This window comes from Hippopotamus amphibius, chromosome 1, assembly GCF_030028045.1.
Source record: "Hippopotamus amphibius kiboko isolate mHipAmp2 chromosome 1, mHipAmp2.hap2, whole genome shotgun sequence".
In the NCBI taxonomy this organism is placed as follows: Eukaryota; Metazoa; Chordata; class Mammalia; order Artiodactyla; family Hippopotamidae; genus Hippopotamus; species Hippopotamus amphibius.
Genome location: NC_080186.1, coordinates 121996103 through 122002992, shown reverse-complemented (window position 1 = coordinate 122002992; position 6890 = coordinate 121996103). Strand labels below are relative to the sequence as shown.

General features: G+C 42.2%; 1 pseudogene; it reads left to right on the top strand.

Moving 5' to 3' along the window:
* Positions 1–1464: 1464 nt before the first annotated feature.
* On the top strand, positions 1465–2390 carry LOC130844797 (olfactory receptor 16-like; annotated as a pseudogene).
* The last annotated feature ends 4500 nt before the right edge of the window (positions 2391–6890 follow it).

Here is a 6890-nt window from a genome sequence, read left to right as displayed (position 1 = left end):
CTGATGATGGAAATAGAGATCTGAGAGCAATTAACATAGAAATTGTAACTGAAAAGATTGAGGAGAGGAAAAAGCAAGGGCCAAGTGTTGACCAAAGAACAGCGTTTCCAATTATGATACAGGTGGATTGAGCAGCTTCATGGAAAAGAACTGAGTGCTGAGAAGAGAGAAAAACAGTGTGGTGTCATGGAAACCAAGGTCAGAGAATGTTTCCAGGAGGCAGGGTTTTCAGGAGTGTAAAATGAATCAGAAGGACAAGAGAAAAAGGAAAAAGCGAAGTCTGACAGTGTTAGCCAGGGAGACTTCTTTGACATTTGAGAGAGCAGTTCCGTGGGAGGGACCATGATGAGTGACCAGGAGGAAGCCAACTTTCAGGGAGTTATGCGGGGTGGGAGAGGAAGTCTATTTCAGTAATTCTGGAAATGAAAAGAGGAAGAAGAATGGAATGGTCACTGTAGAGAACCGCAGCATCAGATGTACGCTCTCCACACAGGCTGTGTACTCTTGCTTTTCAACAGAGGGGACGAGCGCACTCTATTTCTTGTAATTATATCCAATTCTGTGTTCACCAGATTTTAAAATATCGATAAGCCAGTTCAGCTCCAAGTAGCTCGCAGACTCCTTTCTCCTCCTCTCTCAACTCTTGTGCTTACATTCCCTTGTCCACACCTCGAATTGTCCTAACCCTTTCCTATTACAGTGGCAACTAAAAATGTTCTCCCAATTACTCATCTCTCTTTCCGACTTCATTCTTAAAAGGACCACCGGAGTCAGCAAAAAAGATTACTCTGGTGGGACTTGAGTGAGCTATTTCAGTGGAGTGGTCACAACAGCAGTTGTTCTGTAGTTTTTCTTTGAGGGTGTGATGACATGTTCAGACCACATTCTCTCTCTGAAATGAGGTTTCCAGATTCAGAACTCAGCTGAAATAGTGTGTAAAAGTTCTTGGCGGCTCTGTCACCAGATCCAGTGACTGCTTATCCAGGTTCATCATGTTTGAGTCTACTTCCTTCTGCTATATCAGTGCCCCTGCAAACTCTCATCTTTATCGTTTCCTTGACGCGCACTTTATTAGTAAGCCCTCTTGTTCCTAGAGCTTGTTTTGAGTGGTGGATATCATTACTGATTGGGACACAGAGCATGGCTTCCCTGGCTGCTCTCTTCCCCTTCCTGACATCAGGATGATGTGTGTGCAGTAACCGTTTGCCCAGAAGTCTCCATGAAAGGGGAAATTTACTCCATAGTGATCACGTTCACGGGTATAAACCCCAAAGGGACAAAAGTAGTTTTCTCTCTTTCTGTGCCAGGGCCATACACATGAACTTGCTGGTCACAAAGGGGGGAATTGGGTTCACGCTCTCAGTTCAGCTGTCGTTGTCCCTCGCTGTGAAGTCCAGCGGCTGATGGGAACATTCCCCTTGATGACTGCCTCCCTTTATTGCTGTAGGACACTGCCATAGCAGGATGCAGAGAAAGAATTGCACAGAAGTGGCAGAATTCATCTCCCTGGGATTCTCTATCTTTGGAAAGCACTAGATGACCCTCCTTGCGGTTTTCTTCACCAACTACATTTTCACTCTGGCTGGGGACATCATCGTTGTGACTGTCAGCTGGGTTGACTGTCACCTCCACACGCCCATGCACTTCTTCCTGAGCACACTGGGCAGTTCAGAGATGGTGTACACACTGGTCACCATCCCACGAGTGCTCTCTGGTCTCATTTTTCATAACCAGCCTATGTCCTTGTCAGGCTGTGCAACACAAATTATTTTTTTTTATCATCTTGGCCACTAATAATTGCTTCTTACTCACAGCGATGGGCCATGACTGCTACATGGCCATCTGCAAGCCCCTGAGGTGCACAGTCCTCATGAACAGAGGAGTGTGTGCTAGGTTAGTCTGTGGATCCTTGGGCACTGGTCTGGTTATGCCAGTTCTTCATAGAAAGACTATGTTCGGTTTGCCCTTCTGTGGCGCAGTGCTGGACCACTTCTTTGACATTTACCCAGCCATGGAACTTTCTTGCATTGATACCACTATCACTGAGGTAATCAATTATGGTGTAAGTTCATTTCTGATTTTTGAGCCTGTGGGCCTGATCTTCATCTCCTATATCCTCATGATTTCTTCCATCATTAAGATACCTTCAGGCAAGTGCTGGAAGAAGGCCTTTGCCACTTGTCCCTCCTACCTCATTGTGGTCATTGTTCTCTATGGCTGTGTCTTCATTGTCTACTTCAAGCCCAAGTCAGAAAAGGCAGTAGAAAAAGATCCTCCCTCTGTGACCTACACCATCACCACTCCCCTGCTGAACCCTGTTGTTTACAGTCTGGGGAACAAGGAGGTCACGGATGCCCCTGTGCAGAGCTGTGGGCAGAAACATTTCTTAACAGATTGAATTGTTTTGTCAGGAGACCTTTGGCCCAGTGTAATGTGTGTCTACTCACAAACATGGCATGATATACAAGTTCATAAAATACAGTGTTTGTGGGGAATAATGTCAGAGTGGAAATGCTTTTCTTTCTCATGCTCTAGGGGCAAAGCAGAAAACAAGATTTTTGCTCTGGTGAATCTTGTTACCAGATACATGCATCATTCCAAGCCAGAGTAAGGAGTTCTGCTGAGGAAACCTCCTTTGGAGTTCTGCCTGAGGAGTTCTGCTTGGAAAACCCTTCTGGCCCTCACTTTACCTGGCTCCTCTCAGGCAGTAAAATCCTTGACCTAGTCTGGCAAGGAGATGTGGAGAAGGGGCAGTTGGAACAGATGTGGACGGGGTCTTAGGAGATGAAGCTGCACAGACAGCCAGAGGATGGCTTTCACTCTCAGGAGGTAAATCAGAGTTTTCTTTCTTTCTTTTTTCTTCAGATCTTTATTGGAGTATAATTGCTTTACAATGTTGTGTTAGTTTCTGCTGTACAGCAAAGTGAATCAGCTGTATTTATACATATATCCGCATAACCCCTCCCTCTTGAGCCTCCCCCCCACCCTCCCTATCCCACTCCTCTAGGTCATCACCAAGCATCAAGTTGACCTCCCTGTGCTATGCAGCAGCTTCCCACTAGTCATCTATTTTACATTTGGTAGTGTGTATATTTCAATGTTACTCTCTCACTTTGTTCCAGCTTCCCCTCCTCCTCCACCCTGTGTCCTCAAGTCCATTCTCTACATCTGTGTCTTTATTCTTGCCCTGCCACTAGGTTCATCAGTACTGTTTAGATTCCATATGTATGCATTAGCATACGATATTTGTTTTCCTCTTTCTGACTTACTTCATTCTGTGTAACAGACTCTAGGTCCATTTACCTCACCACAAATAACTCAATTTCATTCCTTTTTATGGCTGAGTAATATTCCATTGTATATATGTGCCACACCTTCTTTATCCATTCATCTGTTGATGGGCATTTAGGTTGCTTCCATGTCCTGGTTACTGTAAATGGTGCTGCAATGAACATTGTGGTACATGTTTCTTTTTGGATTATGATTTTCTCAGGGTATATGCCCAGGAGTGGGATTGTTGGGTCATATGGCAGTTCTACTTTTAGTTTTTTAAGGAACCTCCATACTGTTCTCCATAGTGGCTGTACCAATTTACGTTCCCACCAACAGTGCAGGAGGGCTCCCTCAGAGAGGGTTTTCTTAATTCTTGCTCATTGAAGAATGAACAGCCTCAGCAAAAAAGGATCACTTCTTTCATTATCCAGCCACATTAGCTCCTTAGCTAGTATTCATTTCTGTGTCTCTCTCTTCCGTTTTCTCAATCAAGGCAAAACAAAAATCTCTGTTGTTCCTGGAGGCTAAGCTGGGAGGGAACGTATGAGTAGCTGTTATCTGTAATTGCACTTTTATCCAGATGCAATTTTTATAAAGACTCTTGTTTTCTCAATCTATGGAAGCCTTTCAGATTTTAAACTTCTGTGTAGTAGCTGCAGTGGCACTGAAGTAGTTGTCTTAGATATTGGCTGTTCTGATTCCAGAGTCCAAGGCAAATGCCATTAAATTCCTGACTGTCTCACAGTGCAGACGTCGTCCTTCTCCCAGTACTGATTTATATGAAAATAAGCACATCCATGCTACATCATTTCATATCCTCAATGAGGAAGGTTGTGGAAATATTTTTTGTGGATCTTATTACTAGTTTATCTCTGCTCTGAGACAGAGCTGGAAGATACCAAGAGACACGGATATGGAAACGTGTTTTCACACACTTCCATTGTGATTCCATCCTCAGGTCAGTTCCTGTCCCTTACTTTCCAATTCTATTTTTCTGTTCTGAACCACAGAAATAGTATTGCTGCGCCTTCTAGGTGACCTGTACTTTACTCTCTGTTCCACAGGTCCTGAGATGAGGAGGTCAGCAGGGCTGGGGTTCTTTGTCCAGTGTCCCTCGTGGCAGGCTCTTACAGCTGAATGACATCATAGCTGATGTCAGAGTCTCTCTGATAGCCATCACTGGGCGACCCTCTAGGAGAGGTATCTCAACCTGAGGTTCATAGTTCCTTCAGAAGTAGTGTTTGGAAGGGCTTCAGAGGGTTTTTTTTTTTTTCCCCGGAGGGTTTTTGAACTTTGTGGAATTACTTACTAAATTTTGTGCGCAAGTATGAATATACCTTTTTCATCATAGTCTCAAAGAATTTTCTCTGGTATATTTCTTCCCTCAAATCCTAGTTGAGACATACCACAGAATCTAACTTCTTTTATAGACCATTTGCTTCTATAATTTCCTTATTCTCTCTTGGAGAAGCACTCTTTGACTCTGTTCACTTTTGCCTATGTGGGCACTGCTTTTTTTCATTAACTTGGGGAAATGGAAGCTGTGTGTGGTTCTCAGCTGGGAGGTTGAGGAATAATTGGGGGTGGATAGATATCAGAAGGCACATGTGGTCTTCTTTATTGAGAGTTTTCTGGGCTTCTCCCGTCCCCTCCATTCCCTAAGTGTTTAAACACCATTCCTACCCCTTCCCCCTCACACCTCATGCATGAGTTACTTGGCCCCTAATGTTAGTTGTTTTATACACTTTGCATGATTTTAGACTCACTGGAGGAAGCAGCTCATACAAGAGAAGTGCAACAAATAGTACAAGAGTGGGTAGGTCTGTGTGGTCTCATATCCTTCCAGTAGGATGAATCAGGAACAGTGAATTATTTTATTGTTGTCTCCTGTAATTATGCATGGCTAATGTGGGGGCCATCTTTATTATCTTCTTTTTGTTATCATAATTCCCCAATATCTCACTCTACCGATGCTTCTTCATCTTGTTTCTCTTGTGCATTGCAAATACCACTCTTCTTTTAGCACTTCTTTTTGTTTAGCTCTTCTGTGCATCAGAAAAATAGCCATAATGTCATTATTTATTCAGTCTATGTGTATTTCTCAAGCATTGTGTGTTAAGCAGTTAACTAGGCCTGGGGTTAGTAATGAGGAATGCAGGGGCTCTGTTTCAAGTAATCTGCAGTCTGATGGAAAGACAGAGAAAATAGCAAAGAATACCAAAACTTGCTGTAGGCGTACATACAGGATTGTTGTTTGGGGTCAGGAGTGTTGTACAAAAAAAGAGAACTGGTCAAATCTATTTAGAAGGTCAGAAACTAATTCCGAGAGGTGATATTTAATTAACTTTTTATGGCATTAGGTAAATTGACGTCTGGGAAGGATGAGGAAGGACAATTAAGGGACAGAAAAGAGCCTGAACAGAGACATACAAGCCTGAAAAACCTAGCATTACTAGCAGGTGGGTATTCATCTCTGTATGTCCATTGCTACGTTGAATATTAGCCTGACAAATAATAAGTACTTAATATACCTTTGGAAAGATATGTGAACAAATATTAAGTATAAGGTCTTGTCCAAGAATTTCTAGTTTTTGTGGGGGTTTTTTTGGATAGAGATATCCTATCATATTCCCTTTGTCTGCCATACAGACTTCCCTCACCTAAAGTAAACTAACAGAAAATAACAAAGTAGAGGTGACAATCTTGGGAGCATACTTGAAATTACTTTTTCCTGTTGCACAATTGCCTATAAGCAGTCCTTACCTGCTCCATAAACTCAGTTGCCATTCATATATTTTTGCTAAATAGTCACTTAAAACTGGGCTAGGGGAAAAGATCCTTCTTTTGAAGGAAACCAGATTAATATTAGGTTAGTATGGTTTAGCCATAACCAGCAAAATAACAAACATGAAACTGATTGCTTGTTAGCTTGATGTATAAAACCAAGAATTAAGATATTTTAATACTTACCTTTTAGGAAAAAATTGTGGAGCAGACTGTTATGGATCTTAAACGTTCTGAAATAGGATTTTCAGTGTTGACTTTGTAGCTTCTCTAGAGAGAAACCAGTTTCACCTGAAATCCTTTCACATTCCCTGCCTTGCAATGCATTGTGGATTAAAGAGAATAGTTGCAGCACTACCAACAATAAGTAGAATAGAACATTTTCTTAATGAGTATAAATGTTTCCAGGAGAAGGGAGGCAGGAGGTGGGCAGGAGGGACAAAATTAAGCCAAATTAAGCCAGGCAGTATGTGGCACACAGGGGTTAATTTTTAAAAGGGCCTATTTAAATGTTGCAAGATCCCAGATTAGTTTTGATGCTGCTGTGAAGTATGAAACATGTGATTGTGTGTGTGTGTGTGTGTGTGTGTGTGTGTGTGTGTGTGTGTGAGAGAGAGAGAGAGAGAGAGAGTACGCACATATGTGTTTGTGAGGGGGAAAGATAATATTTGGGAGTTTTAGGTGTGATGAATGCTAGGGTCAAAGGTCATAATGCTTTATTTGAATTATTTGATAACTATCCCATTATTTTTGTAGCTCTTCACAGTTCACAAAAGTCTTTCACATTTGTGACCTCATTTGCTTCTAACAGCACCCCTATAAGGTAAATATCA